Here is a 21,542-nt window from a genome sequence, read left to right on the forward strand (position 1 = left end):
TAAACTTCTGTTGAGATATGTTCCTCGACACCTTTTCTCATGGACAACATGTTGTCTCAAATGCCAGTGTGTTAGTTAAAATTTAATACCTTTAGATCGGCAGCCGCTACACTTTTACAAAATATATATCCCAGGACAGAACTGCCAGTAGCCGTAAGCAAGTGCTGGATGTATTTTAATGCTGCCATTTCATCTCTGCATGACGGGGGGCTGGGGGGGACATACATTGCTCATTTTCATCAATATTTAAACCCTGTTTTTCTCGATCCATAAGCATTTGAAGTTAGCTTCCTGATTTAAAAATGCCAGGAGGCAAAGTAACAAGGAGAGCCTTCCTGGAGACCTAGCAAGACAACTAAAAACCATGTATGCTGTTCAGTTTCACACACAGCCGGAAAGTATTTCTAGATAAGCAGAAAGATAGCAGCTAGGGAATTACATTTCGATAGTGTTGAAGTTTCAATAGTGCATGAAGTCGCTGTCACTGATAAGGTCAGATTAACCACACCATTTAGAATTTTTAAAAAATAAACTTTTATAAAACCTAATGTTATAATATAGTGCGTGTTATGTGTGTGCCTGTGTATACGTTTATTTTTATGAATATGATGTGTGTGTAATGTTTCAATTGACTGGAAACTCTGCCAGGGAAACAGCCTTTCAAAACAATTTGGAGAGGCCAAAGCAGTGTTTGGAGAGGCCAAACATTGCAGCATAGTGCTATTTATTGCAGGTGTAAGGCAAGGTGAAATTGACTGTAAACAAAAGTGAAATTGACTCTCCAATTTTTGTTCTCCAAGCTGAGAGAAATGGAAAATGTAAACAAATCACATTAAAGGTTTTAAGTTTTCAGTACTATAATATAACTATGGGAATTAAGTCTGTAAAGATATTGTATTGAACTTGCTAGTGTGTGCATGCCACTATTTTCTCCTGGATGGAAGCATATCTGGTGAAATATCAAAGGCCCTAGTGTTTCTGGGCACATGTTCATTCCCTTTATCTGCTTCAGAGTGGAAAAGTCACTGCGCAAAACACGCAGCAAATATCTTCTATGAAAGTAATTGTTTTCAACTTGTAAAATTCAGCAGATCTTTCCCCCGTTCCCACCCACTTTAAGCTTACTTCTGAAATAGCATAATGCAAAATAAAACCCTATGGCAGAACAATAGAGGAAATTTAGAGGAAGGTGCACTAACTTGGAGATAGTGAAGCTATTTTAAATTCATCAGCTAACTGCTTAAACTGACATTTTCAGCAAACTGAACAAAAATGAATAATTCTTAGAAGCAGATGTATTTGTGAACACCTTGTGAGCAAAAAGGCTTTAGGATTAGCACCTTTGATGTGATGTAACTAGTTATAGATGGGCTTTCAGTTACCATCCTGACACTCACTGTCATAACCATACAGCTCTGGATAGCCTAGAATTCCTCCTTACCTGTAAGGGGTTAAGAAGCTCAAATAACCTGGTTAGCACCTGACCAAAAGGACAAACTGGGAAAGAAGATACTTTCAAATCTGGGGGAGGAGGGGAAGGAAAGGCTTTGTTTGTGTGTTCTCTTGGGAAGCAGAGACGCATCAGGTCAGACAACTCCTTCTCCTATAAACCATCCTAAAATGAGTCTCAATATTGCAAAAAGACTAAGAAAGTAAGGCAAGGCGCATTAGATTATCTTGCTAGAGGGAGGTTTATTCCTGTATTTTGTAACTTTGAAACTAAGCCTAAAGGGAGTTCTGCTGTGTTTTTGAATCTTTTGTTACCCTGTAAAGTTATCTTCCATCCTGATTTTACAGAGGTGATTCTTTTACCTTTTATTAAAATAAATTCTTCTTTTAAGAACCTGATTAATTTTTTCAATGTCCTAAAACCCAGGGGGTTTGATCTGTTCTCACTTTGTAACCAATTGGTTAGGATATTATTCTCATACCTCCCCAGGAAAGCGGGTGTAAGGGTTTGAGGGGATATTTGGGGGGGAATAGGAAATCCAAGTGGTCCTTTCCCCGATTCTTTGTCTAAATCACTTGGTGATGGCAGCGTACCCACCACGGACAAACGATTTGTGCCTTGGGGAAGTTTTTAACCTAAGCTGGTAGAAATAATCTTAGGGGGGCTTTCATGCGGGTACCCACATCTGTACCCCAGAGTTCAGAGTGGGGAGGGAACCTTGACACAGACTAATAATGTTTCATGCCCATCAACAGCTCTATGAAATTTACCTCTTCATGAAAAATGAAGTTTATATTGTGCAGTTACGGTTCAGTAACAACAACATGACAGTAAAAAGCTATTGCACTAGGATATGAGAGATCGTGCAAATACCAATTATCCATGTATAACTCCATACCCCTCCATTGACAATATGTGATAGCAGTACTCCCAAAAGTACAATTTGTTATAGTTCCCTGAAGTACTGCTTTGACAGATCACCACCACAGTGAGCGCCATCCAGCATTTTCAAATGCTCCAATCCCATTTCTGGAAGTCTGACTTTTAGTCCTACTTCTCAATAAAATAATGGTAATAGCATAGCAGCTTGGTAGTGGTTCCAACACCAAACTTCCAAGGACCTATTGTGACATAACACAAGATCAAGTCAAATAAATGGTGGGATTTATTTATTTACTTCATGACCACTAGAACACTTATAGCTATGGCAGCTAACAAGTATCAGAGGGGTAGCTGTGTTAGTCTGAATCCACAAAAACAATGAGGAGTCCGGTGGCACCTTAAAGACTAATACATTTATTTGGGCAAAAGCATCTGAAGAAGTGGGTTTTTTACCCACGAAAGCTTATGTCCAAATAAATCTGTTAGTCTTTAAGGTGCCACCGGACTCCTCGTTTTTATGCCAGGTAAGGTAATGAAATATCATGCTTCAGGGCCCAGGGTTAAGCTGATCCACTGTGGACATCAGGGAGAAATTGATTATATCTAGCATGTTGTGGAAGCCGCTGGGTTGCCATTCGCCTCTGACAGAGCAGTATTCTAGTCTAGATGGACTGATGGTCTCATCTGGTACTGAAGGGTAAATTTTACTTCCCTATACCCTGGGGCCAATAAATCATTTTCTTTGTATCCAAAGGTACATTAACATTTTCAAGATAGATTTTAATTGGGCTACTCATTGGAGTGAAGGCTGGAAGACTGGGCCTAAGTTCACCTCATTGCTATTTTTAGCTAAAATAGGTCAATTTGCACAGAACTTTTTAAACTCTCGGTTCCCATTTAGTGCTTCTGAAAGCATGCCTTTTCTGTTCTACAAGTTTAAAAAAAAACAAGAGACATAAACAGGTAATTAAAACTGTGTTCTCCTCTGAACTCTGTTTGCATAATTTCATACAAATGTTTTATCCAAGTCTTTTACACCAGAGAAAGGAAGAATGCAAATGCTATGAAGATATCAAACACAATGATAAATGGTCTACTACTATGACCAAAGAGAAATATTCTTCAAAGACTTTGTATGCATTTAAAAATTATGTGAATTTTAAGCAAAACAAATTCTATAGTCTTAAATTCTTTTCTCCTCTACGATCTGGTCTGAGCAGAGAGAAAATTAAGATAGATTTGTATGTAAATATCTTGATTCCCAGATGGAAACAGACACAGACTGGGAAAACACCCACAAACATTCAAATCAACTTAGACTCCTTTCCTGAAAGAAGAAACATATGAGAAGATCCCTGCACCTGTGCAAAGCCTCACTCACTTCAGTGGATTCTTGATGCCTAAAGTTGACACCTAAATCCAAAATGTAAGTATCTAAATATAAAAGTGACCTGGTTTTCAGTGGTGTTAGACTGTGAACTCTTGGCACCTCTGAAAAAAATAGGCCAGTTTCCCAAAGGTGATAAAATACGATCTGGCTGCCTAACTGTAGGCAGAAAATGTTGGCCTTAAATTACGGGGGGAATACCCCTCAAATATTTTTATTATTTTTGATATTTTGAAGTGTATTGAGATCAGTGCTTAATTTTTGCCAGGGCTGAGCCCCAGCACCTCTAGGCTTGGCAGTTCATAGCCCCAGCACTCCTGGGCTTGCTGCATCAGTTATGAATGTAAAAAAATTCTTGAGCCCCGGCACCTCTTTCATTACAAATTAAGCACTGATTGAGGCAAATAATGTTAGAGACATTTAGATACTCGGCATCATAAAGCCAGCAACTGTGGGTAGTAAAAATGGATTCACAACTGTGACTTCTTAGTTCTGACAGCAAAGAAAAACAGAACAGATGTGTGGGGAAGAGAGGGGATGTCTCAGTTGGAGGTTCCTGTAACAAATAAAGTAACTTGGGAGACTGGTCAGGTCTTAGCTTGGTTGCTATAACAAGAGAGGAAGGAGTTGTCATATATTAATTTTTCCAGTGTATAAAAATGATGCCATTCTAGGACATGAAAAAAAGAATCTTTCAAACCAAACAAATGCATTAATCCTTTCACACAAAAGGTCAACCACCAGTGATAGTAAAGACTTTAAAAACAGCTGCTCTGACCCCTTCCTCATCTACTCTCTTCAAATCACCTCAGAGGAAAAGTCCAGGCAAACAGAGAAGTCAAGCAACATTCCTGAAAGTCAACACATGCAATCTTTGTTTTACTGGGTGGGGGAGTGAATTCCAGAGTCAAGGGCCGTCCATGGAAAATGTCTTCTGATTTCTCCCAGACATACTCATCTAGTTAACTGAGTGCTTGAGCGTGGCAGCACAGTCTAGAAGAGGATGGGACTGGGAGTCAGACAGGATTCTATCACCAGCTCTGCTACTGAACCACTGTACGGCTTTGGACAAATCACTTATCTTCCCTGTGCCTTGTTTTTCTCAACTCTATAATAGGAACACCATCCAACACTGTGAAGAGCTTTGAGAATTGCAGATGAACAGTGTACTGGAAATACTAATTATTACAAGTCTTAACTCAACTGATGAGTTATTTATGTGCTATAAAGAGGATATTTACAACGCACCTGAGATCTAGACCATATCAGCTAAGATTTGCAGTTATTTCCCACTTTTTTTTCCTCCTGCAGCAAGAAACATCCTAAAATTGTTCTCTTGTTTGTGTCATAAGCACCATGATCCTTTCCTCCTGTTTACACGACTATTCTTCTCTTTCTACATCAGGCAGAAGCTTTAACTTAAAAAAAAAAAAAAAAAAAAAAACTTGGCTCAGGCACAGAAAATAAATCATGTTTTAATTTTCAAAGTGATAGCCTAATGAACTACATAGAATTATATTTCATCTTCAATCAAATAAAGCTAAAATTCATTCATAATTGTTTAAGATAGTAAAGAGTTTATTCACTATCACAAATGCTGTAGCCATTGGGCTTTTTACATAGAAAATGCATTAAAAGCTGTTATGATAGGCTGCTGTAGTGCCTTTCAGAATGCCAGTGAGAAATTTGCAGACTGTTCCACAAGTGATTGAAGTCTGTTAGAATAAAAGGAAGTTAAGTCAATGAGGAAAATGGGAGAGATGGGATGGGAAATGTTTTAACAATAAAAATATTCTGTAATTACATATAAGGACTTTTGGATAAAAGCTACTAACAATTCAATCACACCATCTTGGCACTATCAGTAAGGGATATAAAAGGATCATTTTATTGGCTTCTGTAATGCAGCTGGCTCTGCGGTGAAACAAACACTACACAGCAGCCTAGAATAGAAAATAAAGGCTACCCAAATTTAATTTGAACTCAGGAGTTCTGACTTCCAGCTTGATAGTAAGACTATTCTTGCTTCTGAATCATTCTACTTCTAAGATCTTACTAAACCACCTTGTGCTGTGATCTTCTATCAGTTCCTGTATTTACTTGTATGAAAATGGACAAATTAGCCTTCTTAGACACATGAAAGACATATTCTCAGGCTGTGAACTAAGCAGGATAAAGCTGGTTCAGTACTTTCATGAGAATCTTCCATAAAAAAAGATCAGAAAGAAGTAGTACTATGCAAATATAAGGAATTACCAGTTCAAATAAAGTGATTCGGGTACACAATGTGGGCTGCAACATAGTGTATTTAAATGTTTTCAGATTTATATAAACAAGACTATTGTATTTCTCCTTTTAAAATAAGAAATAGAAAAAAAAACGCATGTCTGCATTAAAGTGATTTCAACTAGCTATTATATTCACACAGTTGTGACTCTGTTGTAACAAATAATCCTCTTTTTTATCACTAAATCTTTACCACCCCAAAGCAACAACAATTTGTGCACAATTTACACCTCTTTACTCAAACTGATGAAAACAGTCCCAAATTCCCAAAGTATTTGCCACAAGATTACCCCGACATATTTAAACACAAATAAAATCCCTTTACAGTACATTATGCAAAGTTCTAAACATTTCAGCTTATTTACAGACAAAGATCTAAAGAGATTTTGTCCCCAACACTATGCATTATTGCTATATAATTCATACATAAAATTCCTTTTTTCTTTTTCCTGTTTGAAAAACTTGTGTGTGTTAGCTACCCTTCTGTTGGTGTAGGTATACCTCCCCAAGCAATGGTAACAGTAACAGAAACATTAACATTCTTGTATTGACCTAGTTACACCCACACTGGGAGTTTGGTTAGCATAGCTATGAGTAATATAACCTCGATAGCATTTATCACCATGTATTTTTGACAGGTTTCCACACCCCATTTAGGGCTTATATCCTGCCCTCCATTCCTGTTTCCGTTAGTGTTGAGGTTTGGCACTGTCGGCCATTTTGAAATTTTGAGGCCGCACGATACTCTTAGCCAATAGTTTAGGACTGCTGTTGCTTTCCCTCCCTAAGTAAGGAGGAACTTCTATTTAAATGGGTCTGATGATTAAAGATGACTGCACCTAGAAGGCTCTGGCCAACACCAGCAGTCAAGCCTCTCATAAAGAGATGTTATACGGTTGTTGCTATGGGACCTGAAGAAACAAACACACAGTTGTGGCAAACAGTGTTTGAGATGGGTCATGAGAGTGGGGAAACAGGGATAGCTAATAATGTCTGTACCCACAAGAATGACACGGTGGAGAAACAAGAGACCAGACTACTGGGCCAAGATTTGTTTGAGACTCCGGACCCAGGGAAGGAGAACCTAAATGATTCAAACAAAGGGCTGTATGGAGACGAGGCACAGGAATGTTGTATGTAAGAACGTTCAAGGGATGGCTTGGCAAGGACTCGATCACTGGTGCTCAGTTAGCTAGAGCCTTTTGGATCAAGCCTGCCCAGAGACATACTGCATTTGTTGGTGTTTGTTGTTTTTAAAAGCTGCATATGGAAGGGGTCTCTTGATACACGGTGTAAAAGATTTTAAAATCATGTTATGAAAAAGTACAAAGATGCCTTACACGTATGTCTTTACATTTTTTCAGCAGCTGAGCAATGGTTCTTCAGAGGGCTTGGAAGTTCTGGACACCGACAGCTCCAAAGGGTCAAGTGGATTGGGCCCGATCTGTTTTTGCCCAGACCCAAAACCAGATGCTCAACAGAATGCTGAAACAGAGGGGGATGCTTATTCTATAGGCCTGTACTATCTAAAGTTGAGGGAGAAATTCAATATTAAGCCTGTGCAAGTTCATAACCGTAAAACCGTGATGCATGCAATTGTACGAGAGGCTGTGAATGGAATCATCAAGAGCTGCCTGAGAGAGAAACAAAATGAGGATTTTCCTGGGTGTGCCATAGATGCTCCCGGTCAGAGGCATCATGACTGCGTGTACTGGCCTTTATATGATGTGAACTGTAAAATTAAAGAAATTAGCAGTAGTTTTTGTACGAAGAGCATGTTAAATATCATCATCACATTGGGATGCGCTGCAGTGCCTCTGTTTAACCCAGTAAGATTTAGCTCTAGGGGCAGAATTGGTGGACAAAGTGACAGAGGCCGAGGACCCAAATAGCATTTTAGATGAAATCAAACTGACAGATAAATGTTTAATGGGAAATGTTGAACTTCTTCTTAGTTCAGCAAATTATAAAATCTTGCTAAGAAAAAACACTAACAGAACATGTTTTGGGAACAAAACAGGGCATGTTGTAAAATAAAATAGTTGAAAATAACTGTGTGAAGCGTGTTTTAATGGAGTTCAAGGGGTGTGGGGTTCGTCAAAAAGGAAGTAGGTTGCCCCCATAGTTCGTGTGCAGTTAGGTTACAGTTTGTCAACAACAAGAAGGGGTATATGAGTGGCCTGTTCCTCTAACAAAGGCCCACCCATCCCATCCAGTCCTGGTGTTTGTGCATGAGGAATATACGCTGTTGGGCCATCTGGACCATTGCAAAGCAGCCCCAGAACCTCTCTTAAAATCATGCCATCTTCTGCTTCGGCTGTACCTTTTCATTTTCCAGCCCAGGCCCTCTGCATTAGGACTTAATCATAACCCATCTGATTTCAACAGTCTCAGGTCTCTCGTCTATGGTTTCATATTATTTAATGCTGTACAGCATCTAGGGTTACAGTTTGCATAAAAAAGTGTTTTATAAAAACAAAACAAAAATATATTCTCTAGGGGTTTAGACAAGATAATGATCAACAAAATTGTAATTGTTGCTTTGCAGGCACTGCCACAAAGTATCTTTAAGTTTGTTTTTGTTAATATTTCTGATAGGCCATAGGATAGGGGAGCTAATACCACATAAAGTGGGAAAGTGCTTCCGAATGACAAACGTTTGCCCGTGCTAAAGCATAACAACTAACACAGAATGGCTGCCTACAAAACTGTTTCAATGAAAGAGTTATCAACATTCCCCCTAAAATTCAGGACAGCTTTCTTACCCCTATGGCCTGATCTCTGTGGCTTTTTTTTTAAATTTGTTTGTCCTTGATTTAGATTTTTAAAAACATTAGACAAGGGGGGGGGGGTTAAAGTCTTGGGGGGGAGCAGACTCCTAGTCTCTGGAGAAAAACAGCTAAGATAATTTTTTTTCTTGGTTTTTTTTGGTATAAAACCCAACTTTAAAAAGGAATCTTGTTTATTTTTTTGTTAATTTTGTGTGGGGGGGGGTTCATTAAAACACATATGTAAACTCCCCTCAATTGCCAGTTTTCATATTCTTACCCAGCTGCTGTTTTGGTACTTTAAAAACAGTATTTTTTAAAGGATAGGCTAGAATTTTAAGCCTTTTTAGTTCACTAAACTTCTACAAAATATCCCTAAGAGGGGCTTTGTTTTGTTACAGCTCAGTCAATACCGCTTTTTCATGTTAAACTTTAAAAAAAAACAAACAAACATAATGCTTCAAATAGGCCTCACTGCATAAAGAATATCCTTAAAAAAGGTCTTGTTATGTTACATCTCAGTCAATGTTGTATTTTCATGTTAATGTAAAAAAACTGTGTATATAATGAAACATGGCATGTTTAACAAGTGCTAAAGTATGGGGGGAAAGTCTAGGAGTGGGGGTGCTCTTCAGATAGCCTATCTCTGAGCTTCATGCAGTCACAAAGCGATGGTTTTAATCTTTAATCTTTATTAAAGCACCTATGTAAAAGTGCTACATGGTGGGAAAGATGCTCGGGGTCTGGTTTTTTAGACAAGAATAAGGCAATTAAAGGAGGGGGTAGGGAGGGGAAGGAGAGGGAGATGCCTCTTATTTAAAAATCTTGGGACTGTAGGATTGGTTCAGGGAAATGTATTCTATGACGCTGCTGTAGAACATCATCCGATTGGTCCGATCCAAAGGCGGTGATAATTAGTTTGAGGGGGTTCTGACCCTTGGAAGCACCCTCTTTCCCCAGGAGGGGCCGCAAGGGTAAGTAATCTCTCTCTCTCTGACTCAGCCATGTGCTGTCTATCTTTGCCCTTTGCAAAGGGGCTTTCTTTTCCCTTTTCTTGTCGTGTTCTCTTTTAACCTATCTTTATATGTTTCTCTTTTATTTAACTCTTTTTAAATGCTCTTTTCTTAACCTATCCTTATATTTAATATTTTAAATGCTTTTCTATTAACCTCCTTCATACTTTTTACCATGTACTCCACTTTATAAAATTCCCTTTTTTTGCCATGTGTTCTTTTTTAACCTAACTTTATATTTAAAAAATGTTTTAAATTTATTTCATTTTTTTTAAATTCTTTAATAACATGCTAAACTAGGCCTTTAAAATCATCTCTCCTTACTAAACCTAACCAAACAATCTTTCTTCTCTTTAATAACCTCTTTCCTTTTTTCCCCTCTAAACCTTACCAAAGCTTTTTTTTTTAATCTTTAAGCTCTCTCACTCTATTCTTTCAAGCTTTTTCTCTAAACAATCAACCAAATGTATCAAAGCACAAGCATGCAACTTTCCCCCTAGTCAAACATGAAAATAATTTAAAAAAAAAATTCAAAATGGCCGATGGCACCAAGCCTTGACACCAATGGGAACGGAGGGCAGGACGTAAGCCCTAAATGGGACATGGGAACCTGTAAAAAAGACATGGTGATGAATGCTACCGAGGTTATACTACTGTTACGGTGTTCAGGAGTGTGGATTTTTCATACTCCTGAAGCCAGGTCTACACTATAATAAATGAACATGGATATAATTCTATTGATCAGGGGTGTGAATCCACACCACAATAGTAGATAATATAGTAGTATCTTTTTTGTTGTGTTATAGTCACTAGGGTGATCATGACAAGTTAAATTTACAGCCATTAAAACTAACCAACTCTACATGGAAAGGAAGTAAATAACCTACAAATGAGCAGAAACTCTGAATAGTTCAATTAGATGAGATAAGCAGCTATTTTAACTTCAGATGTAAAAAAATTCCAACTCACCAGAGCTATCTTTATCATATTCTCTCGAAATTTCTAAAATAGAGCAAGAATATGAATAATACAGAGAAGAGTAAGACAGGCCAAGCAGGTGTTGTACTGATGACTCTGTCTCCTTCAGAGATATTGGCTGATTGATTGGTTGTAGTCCAATGGCTACATATGTAGCAAACTACAGCCTACTAGGTAGAGTAACTGGATGGTCTGAAATGCAATAAAGCCCAATAAACTAAGTTAATTAAAAATATGAAGTCACAATTGGAAAGTTGATCACCACACTAGTAGGGAGAAGATGTCTCATAGAACTTAATTGCGTAACTACTAGGCCCGATCTTGAAGCCTGCAAGATCAGGCCCAAATGGAAAGCCAGACAGATGATTAGAGGTCAACACTAAATCAATTAATTTTAAATGGATACAAGGTACAACCTGAATTTCTAAAGAGATCATGTCATCTTCCTCTTCACCCAAGGAAAGTCTAATTGCAATTACAAATTAAACGCTGCTTATGTTTCTGGAATTTCAGACTCTGAGTAGCCAAAAAGAAAAGAATTATCCCATTTTATAGATTCATAGATTCATAGATACTAAGGTCAGAAGGGACTATTCTGATCATCTAGTCCGACTTCCTGCACAGCGCAGGCCACAGAATCTCACCCACCCACTCCTATGAAAAACCTCACCCATGTCTGAGCTATTGAAGTCCTTAAATCATGGTTCAAAGACTTCAAGGAGCAGAGAAGCCTCCCTCAAGTCAACCATGCCCCATGCTACAGAGGAAGGCGAAAAACCTCCAGGGCCTCTCCAATCTGCCCTGGAGGAAAATTCCTTCCCGACCCCAAATATGGCAATCAGCTAAACCCTGAGCATATGGGCAAGATTCACCAGCCAGATACCCAGGAAAGAATTTTCTATAGTAACTCAGATCCCATCCATCTAATATCCCATCTCAGGGGATTTGGCCTATTTACCCTGAATATTTAAAGATCAATTACTTACCAAAATCCCATTATCCCATCATACCATCTCCTCCATAAACTTATCGAGTAGAATCTTAAAGCCAGATAGATCTTTTGCCCCCACTGCTTCCCTTGGAAGGCTATTCCAAAACTTCACTCCTCTGTTGGTTAAAAACCTTCGTCTGATTTCAAGTCTAAACTTCCTGGTGGCCAGTTTATACCCATTTGTTCTTGTGTCCACATTGGTGCTGAGCTGAAATAATTCCTCTCCCTCTCCTGTATTTATCCCTCTGATATATTTATAGAGAGCAATCATATCTCCCCTCAACCTTCTTTTAGTTAGGCTAAACAAGCCAAGCTCCTTAAGTCTCCTTTCATAAGACAAGTTTTCCATTCCTCGGATCATCCTAGTAGCCCTTCTCTGTACCTGCTCCAGTTTGAATTCATCCTTTTTAAACATGGGAGACCAGAACTGCACACAGTATTCTAGGTGAGGTCTCACCAGTGCCTTGTATAACGGTACTAAAACCTCCTTATCCCTACTGGAAATGCCTCTCCTGATGCATCCCAAAACCGCATTAGCTTTTTTCACAGCCATATCACATTGGCAGCTCATAGTCATCCTATGATCAACCAATACTCCAAGGTCCTTCTCCTCTTCCGTTACTTCTAATTGATGCGTCCCCAACTTATAGCTAAAATTCTTGTTATTAATCCCTAAATGCATAACCTTACACTTCTCACTATTAAATTTCATCCTATTACTATTACTCCAGTTTACAAGGTAATCCAGATCCTCCTGTATAATATCCCGATCCTTCTCCGAATTGGCAATACCTCCCAGCTTTGTATCATCTGCAAACTTTATTAGCACACTCCCACTTTTTGTGCCAAGGTCAGTAATAAAAAGATTAAATAAGATTGGTCCCAAAACCGATCCCTGAGGAACTCCACTGGTAACCTCCCTCCAACCTGACAGTTCGCCTTTCAGTAGGACCCGTTGCAGTCTCCCCTTTAACCAATTCCATATCCACCTTTTGATGTTCATATTGATCCCCATCTTCTCCAATTTAACTAATAATTCCCCATGTGGCACGGTATCAAATGCCTTACTGAAATCTAGGTAAATTAGATCCACTGCATTTCCTTTATCTAAAAAATCTGTTACTTTTTCAAAAAAGGAGATTAGGTTGGTTTGGCACGATCTACCTTTTGTAAAACCATGTTGTATTTTGTCCCATTTACCATTGACTTCAATGTCCTTAACTAATTTCTCCTTCAAAATTTTTTCCAGGACCTTGCATAATACAGATGTCAAACTAACTGGCCTGTAGTTACCCGGATCACTTTTTTTTCCTTTCTTAAAAATAGGAACTATATTAGCAATTCTCCAATCATTCGGTACTATTCCTGAGTTTACAGATTCATTAAAAATTCTTGCTAATGGGCTTGCAATTTCAGGTGCCAATTCCTTTAATATTCTTGGATGAAGATTATCTGGGCCCCCCAATTTAGTCCCATTAAGCTGTTTCAGTTTCGCTTCTACCTCTGATATGGTAATATCTACCTCTATATCCTCCTTCCCATTTGTCATGCTACCATTATCCCCAAGATCCTCTTTAGCCTTATTAAAGACTGAGGCAAAGTATTTGTTTAGATATTGGGCCATGCCTAGATTATCTTTAACCTCCACTCCATCCTCAGTGTTAAGCGGCCCCACTTCTTCCTTTTTAGTTTTCTTCTTATTTATATGGCTATAGAACCTTTTACTATTGGTTTTAATTCCCTTTGCAAGGTCCAACTCTACTCGACTTTTAGCCTGTCTCACTTGATCCCTACTTGTTCTGACCTCAATTAGGTAGCTTTCCTTGCTTATCCCTCCCATCTTCCACTCCCTGTATGCTTTCTGCTTCTTCTTAATCACCTCTCTAAGATGCTTGCTCATCCAGCTTGGTCTACAACTCCTTCCTATGAATTTTTTCCCCTTTCTTGGGATACAGGCTTCCGATAGCTTCTGCAGTTTTGATTTAAAGTAATCCCAGGCCTCCTCTACCTTTAGATCCATAAGTTCTTCAGTCCAATCCACTTCCCTAACTAATTTCCTTAATTTTTGAAAGTCAGCCCTTTTGAAATCAAAAACCCTAGTTGCAGATTTATTTTTGTTAATCCTTCCATTTAGTTTGGTTTGAACTGAATTAGCTCATGATCACTTGAGCCAAGATTGTCCCCTACAACCATTTCTTCTATGAGGTCCTCGCTACTCACCAAAATTAAATCTAAAATGGCATCCCCTCTAGTTGGTTCAGCAACTACTTGATGAAGGAATCCATCAGCTATCGCATCTAGGAAAATCTGAGCCCTATTATTATTACTAGCACTGGTCCTCCAGTCTATATCTGGGAAGTTAAAGTCTCCCATGATCACGCAGTTTCCATTAGTATTTACTTTATTAAAGACATTAAAAAGGGCTGTATCCATATCCAAATTAGATCCCGGAGGTCTATAGCACACCCCAAGCACGATCGTAGGAGAGGCTTTACTAGTTTTCTTCCCCAATGTAATTTTTGCCCAGACAGACTCTGTCTTATCCATTGCATCACTTCTTATTTCTTTACATTCTACCTCATCATTGATATACAATGCTACTCCACCCCCTTTACCTTTGTTTCTGTCTTTCCTAAAGAGCACATACCCTTCAATACCTGTAGTCCAGTCATGACTACTATTCCACCATGTTTCTGTTATCCCTATAATATCTGGTTTCACTTCCTGCACCAGTAGCTCTAGTTCCTCCATTTTGTTACCTAGATTCCTCGCATTGGTGTACAAACATCTTAATTTTTGCTGTTTGGCCTCGCTCACATTTTGTACCCTATTAGGCACAGTCATTCTACATCCAGTATAACCTATTAGACTAGTATCCACACCGCCCTCACTCCTTATATACATTCTCCTACCCACGGCTGTATCCATTCTTACTTCATCTTCTTCCCTCTCAATGCTAAAATCTGGCGTGGAGATTTTCTGGACATCTCCCATCCATCTCCCCCCAATTCCTAGTTTAAAGCTCTCTTTATCAGTTGTGCCAGCCTCGATCCTAGAAGTCTATTTCCTTCCCTACTGAGATGAAGTCCATCCCGAGAGAACTGACCTCTGTCCATGAATGCCTCCCAGTGGTCATACATCCCAAAGCCCTCCTTATAGCACCACTGCCTAAGCCATCTGTTGACAGTCATCATCTTGTCAGACCTTTGTTGCCCTTCTCTAGGAACAGGAAGGATCCCGCTAAAGATCACCTGAGTCTCAATTTCCATAAGCGTCTTCCCCAGCCTAGCATAGTCTCCCTTAATACTTTCCAGCGAGAATCTAGCCGTATCATTTGTTCCCACATGAAGGATAATTAGGGGATTCTTTCCCACTCCCTTTAGGATCCTTTTCAACCTCAGGTCTACATCCTGTATCTTAGCACCCGGAAGACAGCACACCCTTCTATTCTCAGGATCAGCTCTAGTTACAGGCCTGTGTATTCTTCTCAATAAAGAGTCCCCGATCACATATACCTGCCTTTTCCTGGTGACAGTGCTATTCTCCAGTGTCTCCCCTGTTCTCTCTGGCTGCAAGTTCTTTCCATTCCTATTTTCCCTTACAATCTTCTTCAACCCATCCTGTATCCTCCTGGGGCTCATATTTGGTGTAGTCTCCCTTGACTCTTCCCCTTTTTCTATAGGGCTAGCCTCTCTTCTCTTCTTCCTTACCCTTCCACCTTCAGCGACTACCTGCTGAGCCCCTTCTTCATTTTCCAACTCTGCAAACCTGTTCCTAAGCTCTATTTCTCCTTCACTAGCCCGTCTTTTTCTCTGCCTGGTTCTTTGAGTCACATGTTTCCACTGACCACTTTCCTCATCCAGTCTCCCCTCAAAATTCCCCAGCCCTGTTTTCAAAAACACTTCTAAACTGCATGTGTAAAACATGCACAAACAGTTGACTGTATTAGACCAAGATTTAAAAAGCCAACACAGGAAAAAACACACAAAAAGGAGTTTTGAAACATTCACACGATGTTTTACAAACACTTTTACATTTAATTGAAAAAGTCTCTCAATACATACAAAAACCTCTGATTTAAATTGTCCTTTTAGTGATATTTGTGAATATGATTACACAAGGATAAGAGGTATTAATATTAGTTGAAAGTAATACAATCAAGCACTATGTTAACTCAACACTGCTGTCCTACATATTATAACTTAAACTGCATTAGCACCTTAGGCTTTACATCTTCTGACTCACTTCACAGTGTGGAATAAAATATCCATCATCTCCTAGAGCGGGAATGAAAAAGCCTCATGCATTATTCCACCCACGTCCTGAACTTTTTCAGACTAGCACAGAATGAATACATTCTTTAACTTTCAGCTCCCTCTGCTGTGCAAACAGTTTAAAGATAGAGTTTTGTATTTCATTTTTAAAACAATTTACGAGGGAACTGAATGCAGAAGGTCATTGACCTGACAGACTTGGAGACCAAAGTTCACGTGACAGCATAAGGAAATGCCCAAATGTCTCCTACTACTTTCCTCTTCGTACTGTTCATGTCAACCGGTATTACAGAGTACGGCTCAGGGCGACCCTAGTGCCCTGCAGACAGTGTGAAACCAGGCATAATGATTCACCCATGTGACAGGGGAGAGCCCCTCGTCCCCCAAATGGAGAACTGATGCATACATCGCAGAAGAGAAAAAAATCCCACCGCCACAAGACCATTAATGCTAATTTTCAATAGCTCTTGGAATACTGTGGAAGTTCCAGAAGACTCAAAGAAAGCTTAGGTTGTGCCAATATTTAAAAAGGATCAATGGAATGACTGAGGTAATTGTAGGCCTGTCAGTCTGACATCAATCCCAGGAAAGATAATGGAGCAGCTGATTCAGGATACGATTCATAAAGAATTAAGGGAGGGCAACACAATTCATGCCAGTCAACATGGTTTTATGGAAAACAGATCCTGTCAAATTAACTTGATATGCCCTGGAGGTTTTTCGCCTTCCTCTGTAGCATGGGGCATGGTTGACTTGAGGGAGGCTTCTCTGCTCCTTGAAGTCTTTAAACCACGATTTAAGGACTTCAATAGCTCAGACATAGGTGAGGTTTTTCATAGGAGTGGGTGGGTGAGATTCTGTGGCCTGCGCTGTGCAGGAGGTCAGACTAGATGATCAGAACGGTCCCTTCTGACCTTAGTATCTATGAATATCTTTTTTAATAAGATTACAAGTTTGATAGCTAAAGGTAATAATGTAGATGTAATAGAGTTCTGTAAGGCATTTGATTCAATACAGCATGACATTTGATTAAAAATCCGGAATGATATAAAATTAACATGGCACACATTAAATGGATTAAAAACTTGCTCACTAATAGGTATCAAAATGTAATTGTAAATGGGGAATCATCATCTAATGGGTATGTTTCTAGTGGGGTCCCACAGGGACTGAGTCTGGACCTTACACTATTTAACATTTTTATCAATGATGTGAAAGAAAATGAAGTCTGATAAATTTGGCAGATAATATGAAAATTGGGGATTAGTAAATAATGAAGAGGACAAGTCATGAAGACAGAGTGATCTAGATCACTTGGTAAGCTGGGTCCAAGCAAAAAAATGTGTGTTCTAATATGGCTAAATGGGAATGTATATATCTGGAAGCAAAGAATGTAGGCCACACTTACAGGATAGGTGACACTATCCTGGGAAGCAGTGACTCTGAAAAAGATTAGAGGATCCTGGTGGATAATCAGCTGAATGTGAATTCCCAGTGCAATGTTGTGGCCCCAAAGGGCTAATATGATCCTTGGATGCATAAACAGGAGACTCTCAAATAGGAGTAGAGAAGTTATATTACCTTTGTATTTGGCACTGGTGCGACTGCTGCTGGAATTGTGTCCATTTTTGGTGTCGATAATTCAAGAAAGATGTTGATAAATTGGAGAGGATTCAGAGAAGAGCCACAAGAATGATTAAAGGATTGGAAAATATGCCTTATACTGATAGATTGAAAGAAATCGATCTATTTAGCTTAACAAAGAGAAGGTTAAGGATTGATTTGATTACAGTCCATACATTATAATTACAGTCCATATGTTATAATTGTTTATTACATCTAGCAAAAAAGAAAGGAATAAAATGATCTAATGGCTGGAAGTTGAAGCTAGACAAATTCAGACTGGAAATAAGGTGTAAATTTTTACCAGTGATGGTAAATAACCATTGGAACAATTTACCAAGGGTCTTGGTGGATTCTCCATCACTGACAATTTTAAAATCAAGATTGGATGTTTTTCTAAAACAGAAATTCTCTAGGAATTATGTTTTATGAAAGTTCTATGGTCTGTGTTCTATAGGAGGTAAGACTAGATGATCACAATGGTCCCTTCTGGCCTTGGACTCTACGAATCTGTGAGCCCTCAGTGCCTGGGCTCTCTCCCTCAAGCTCCAGGTTTGCCTCCTCGGACCCTTTATGAAATTTAGCTCACCATAGGCATTGGTCAAGCAACCCCAGAGCACGGCGTATACCCCAATAGAGCTGGGTGAAATTGTTTCAGAAGATGGTAAATTTGCAAAAATATGAATTTTTCAGGACACTGAAACTATTTGTGAATTAGGCAAATAGTTTTGGCTGGAAAAAAAATACAATTTTTTCTTCAAAATAAAAAAAAAAGTCTAAATGGTTAATTTTGACCAGTCAAAACCAGAGCACTTCAACTTTTTGTTTCAAAATTAGATAATTTATTTTAAACCCCTCCTCCAAAAAAAAAATGAAAGAAAAACACCCAAACACTAAATCAAAAAATCAGCTTCCAAACCAAAAATTATTTACTTAGCTTTGCACCCCAACAGCATGGAAATTGAATGCAGATGCCATATTGTGATGGGGTCACCTCCATGCCACAGAACATTACCATGGCAACACCCCAGTCAGAATGGACATGCAACCTCTTAACATGGTAAGCTAAAGTCCCCCAACACCAGCTGCCAAGAGAGTGGCACCTACTATACAGGCACAACCCTCACCAGGGCAAACAGGGTTACTTGAATGAAAAAAGGTCAGATAATAAAGAGGCAACCCAGCAGGTGGAGGTTCATTAAAGCAGGACATCCAGCATTCATCACATGTCATAGACATGGAGGTGCAGCATGCCCATCACAGAGGGCTTGACACCAACACAGCTGTCACTACCCAGCACACAGGGTGCCCAGTTACCCTCTCTCTGTCAGGGTCTGCCCTATAAAGGCAGAGTCCTACCATGAACAAGGCTCCCTGGCAAACCCAAACCACGTACACAGAAGCCAGAGGACAATGCAGGACAGGTAGGACACAGAAAGCAGAGCACGCAGCAGCATGGATTGTGTGTCTCAGCATAGGGAAACTGTGGCACTTTGTACCTCAAAGCAACACCCTGGAACACCCATATTCACCACTGTCATATAATTATGATATGTTTTGTATAAAGTATGCCTTGTGAGGTATCATTTTAAAAGTCTTGATCTGTTGAACATTAATATCCTGTTGTATTGTATGTGCTATCATTGGATGGGAAATTATGAAGTTTTGCTATGTGTGTGTGTGTGTTACTGAAATATGTTGGGAGGTTGGGAACTCTCACAACCAGCCTTTCGGATACAACAGTGGAGTAGCCAGGCACACTGATGGCCCATTGAAGGGAATACACTCTTCCAAGAACCTTTCCTGAGAGAGCTGGTATACAATGGAGACTGCTTGATCCACATCATAGCAAAAGATCTTTCCAGCAAACTGGAAGAAACTGCAAAAGAAGGGGAAGTGATATAATGGCTTGGCCTCACTCCCCCCACAACTCAACACCTGGAAGGAATGTTGAAAGGGCAAAGACTTTGAACTGGGGAGAGTTATGCCAGGCTGGAAAAGAGTCCCAGCTTGTGTACTGAGGAACTTTACTATATGTCAGGATGAGACACTGCTTGATTCAAATCCTACAACTTAGACTGCGAAATTATTGTATTTCTTGGGTAACCAACTTGGATCGCTACACTTGCTACTTATAATCACTTAAAAATCTATCCTTCTGTGGTTAACAAATCTGTTTTATATTTTACCTCAAGCAGTGTGTTTTGGTTGAAGTGCTTGGGAAATCTTAGTTAAGTTTACAAAGGCTAGTGTGTGTCCACTCCACGTTGAGGGAGGGGCAGATTGGGTAATGAACTTACACTGGCCAGGCTTCTGACCAGGGCAAGAAGGTACAGTTCTCAAGTGCAAAGCTGGGGGGAATTGACTGGAGCCTCTCTATTGTTAGTTCATGAGTGGCTAGGAGAAGCAGTGATGTAATTCAGTTGGGTGTGTCCCTGCCTATGAATGTCAGTCTGTGCAAGTGCAATACCTGCCCGAGGTTTGTAGCTTGCCAACAGCACCACAGTGCAAGAGGCAGCCCAGGTTGGTGGGACAGAGGGCTCAGCAGTCCCACAGTCCAGGATGCACCCTGGAAGCCGCTTCACAGAAACAAAAGCACATGGATGCACAGTACCAGATGTGCGGTCACTAAGACCCACCTGTGCAATTGTCATCACCTGTGCAATCCCACAGTGCAGCTCCCCACCACCCTCTCAGCAAACTGCACACATACCCTTTCTCCACGAAAATCTCAACCTTCCTGGATCCTAACCCTTCTGCACAGCCGTAAGGTCCACACACTGAGATGGAGAAAAATCAAACTGCTCACGACAGCTACTATACACGCTGCCATAGAGAGTCAAATCAGGGACCTGCACATGCAACATACAGTATAGACTGAGCAACACAGCAAACTTCTGTAACTTGGTGAGGCAGTACACTCACAGCTGTCAGGGATCACATTCAGATTGTGGCTGGTGGAAAGGCCACCACAGTGGTCATGGCTGGCTCCAGAAGAAATACAGTAGAATCTTGTACCAGAGGGACAAACCAGTCTTGATCCTGGAGTCATTCCCATTGACCTGCACACACCCAACATGACCACAAATGCATACACTGATGCTGACAGAGTTATGGATCATAGAGAGAACCACAGTAGGAACCCACAGCTGTTCTCCGAGGTTGGCTTACTCAGTTGCCAGTCCCCACTACACAGGTACTCACAAGTAATGCCCCAGAGGTGGCAGGTAGGGCAGAGGCCAAGTCTGCACTGACCACAAACACTAAAGGAAAAGCACTACAGCTAGGACATACCGAAGCCCATATGGCCAGCCAGAAAATCACAGCAATCCCTGGTAACAACTGAGAGGGTTAGCAGACAGCATGACAGGCATGCGGAATCACACCAACAAGACAGGCATCCCTCTCCAAACACAGCATGAGGGCTGGGATAAGCCACACCCATACATCAGCTGAAACACACTACCAGGTGCAGTAGGCTATGCTAGACAAGTAGATGCAAATGAGAGACATCAAGTGAAAAGATGCCATAGTAGCCCCATTCCCCAGGGGAATGACAAAGATAGTGAGAGGCAGCCACATAGCAAGGGCAATGCCCACAGCAGGCAGCCAATAAATTAGTCTACTGCAAAGGCAGATATGTTGGTTGGCATGGTCATCATAAACATCAAGGTTATCCAGGGGCAGAAGACAAGAAATCACCAGAAGGCAAATGGTCTGAAGAAATAGTGCCAACAATGTGTCATCTTTGGGGTGGATAGCCATGCTACCAAGGTGTAAGCACAAGTGGCAGGATCTGGTCAGGGACAAGTTTCATGAGATGTCTTGCAGACTAGCTGTGGGCCCTGGACCACTTTGCAGCTGCCAGCAGTGAAGAAGTGCGTGGCATC

Source organism: Dermochelys coriacea, chromosome 2 (genome assembly GCF_009764565.3).
Source record: "Dermochelys coriacea isolate rDerCor1 chromosome 2, rDerCor1.pri.v4, whole genome shotgun sequence".
Classification (NCBI taxonomy): Eukaryota; Metazoa; Chordata; order Testudines; family Dermochelyidae; genus Dermochelys; species Dermochelys coriacea.